The sequence below is a fragment of the Arachis duranensis genome, chromosome 8, assembly GCF_000817695.3.
Source record: "Arachis duranensis cultivar V14167 chromosome 8, aradu.V14167.gnm2.J7QH, whole genome shotgun sequence".
NCBI lineage: Eukaryota > Viridiplantae > Streptophyta > Magnoliopsida > Fabales > Fabaceae > Arachis > Arachis duranensis.
In genome coordinates this window covers 47,853,303-47,854,893 of record NC_029779.3, presented here as the reverse complement: position 1 = coordinate 47,854,893, position 1,591 = coordinate 47,853,303, and the positions used below count along the sequence as shown (strand labels likewise).

The 1,591-nt window shown below is 39.0% G+C and overlaps 1 pseudogene; it reads left to right on the top strand.

Annotated features, from left to right (window-relative positions):
• The first annotated feature begins 101 nt into the window (after nucleotides 1–101).
• The window catches only part of LOC107463428 (transcription factor MTB1-like), a 2,339-nt pseudogene continuing 849 nt past the window's right edge, over nucleotides 102–1,591 (top strand).

Below are 1,591 nucleotides of genomic sequence, written 5' to 3'. Positions count from 1 at the left end.
TTCTTAATTTTCACAAAAAAAACTCTTTCAGTTATTTTTATTAATCTTCGTTATCAGAAGTGTGAAACATGTTTCCTTCGATTACTTTGAGAACTCTTATAATGTCTGTTTCACACCTTCATAGCACAACACAACACATAGAAACATAAAAACATAGACCATTGTTCTCTCTTTAGTTTCATAACTGAGAGATTAGAATTCGAATACCCATAATTGAAATTTTCTTTCTCTCTTTCGTTTCATCGTTGGGTTGTAAAAAAGTTTCGATTTTTCATCGTTTTGGTTATCTGGGTCGTCGGTGTCAAAAACATGAAGTTTGAGGTGGGTTCAGGTGGTTGCGGCGGCGGAGGTGGCGGTGGCGGTAGTGGCGGTTGGAATTGGAATGATAATGAAGAAGAAGAAAAATCTATGGTGATGAAAATTCTCGGAAAATGTGCTTTTGATTACTTGGCTTCAAACTCCTTCATCACCAATGAGAGCATGTTAATGGCAACAGGGAGTTTCGAGAATCTTCAGAACAAGCTCTCTGATCTTGTTGAACGCCCCAACTTGAACAATTTCAGTTGGAACTACGCGATCTTTTGGCAGTTTTCACAGTCCAAATTCAAAAAAGATTGTGTTGTTCTTGGTTGGGGTGATGGCTGTTGCAGAGAACCAATCGAAGGTGAAGAAGAAAGAGAAGCTTTGAGACTTGGATTTGATGATGATGAGGTTGTTCAGAGAATGAGGAAGAGGGTGCTGCAGAAGCTTCACACGGTTTTTAATGGTTCTGAAGAGGAAAATGAAAACTACGCTTTTGGCCTTGACCGTGTAACTGACACTGAGATGTTCTTCCTTGCTTCCATGTACTTCTCTTTTCCCAAAGGTTATGGTGGTCCAGGTAAGTGCTTTGAACTTGGTAAGCACTTATGGATTTGTAATGATGATGATGCTGATGATAGAGATGGTGATCATGGGTTTTTGAATTGTGATTCTGGTTATTGTGTGAGGGCATTTTTGGCAAAATCAGCTGGGATTAAAACTGTTGTTTTGGTTCCAACTGAATTAGGTGTTGTTGAATTAGGTTCTGTGAGGATTGTTGATGAGAACCTTGATTTGTTAAAAGCTGTGTACTCTGTATTTTCTTCTTCTTTTGCTCACTCATCATCATTCAATGATGTTGTAAATGTCAAGGGAGATGAAAAAAACAGATTTTTTTGTGGTTTGGATGTTGGGAATTGGGATAGGGATAGAGATATTAGGGTTAGGGATCATAGAGTTGAGGGTGTTCCGGTTCCAAAGATTTTTGGGAAGGAATTGAATGTTGGGAATTTGAATTCAGGGGGAAAGAATTTTAGGGAGAAAGTTGTTGTTAGGAAAATTGAAGAGAAGAAATCATGGAATGGTTACCCTAATGGGAATAATGGAATTCGGTTTCTTAATAATGCTAGGGATGGTGTTAATGGTTCAAGAAGTTGGGAAGTTAACCAAGGTTTGAGTCAGGGCTGTCTTGGAGGAGTTTTCCCTCCTATTCCTAGGTCCTGCCCTAGTAATATGGCAAAGCAAGCCGATTGTGGCGGGAAGAAAGATTTCTTGTTGGAAAAGTTTCAAC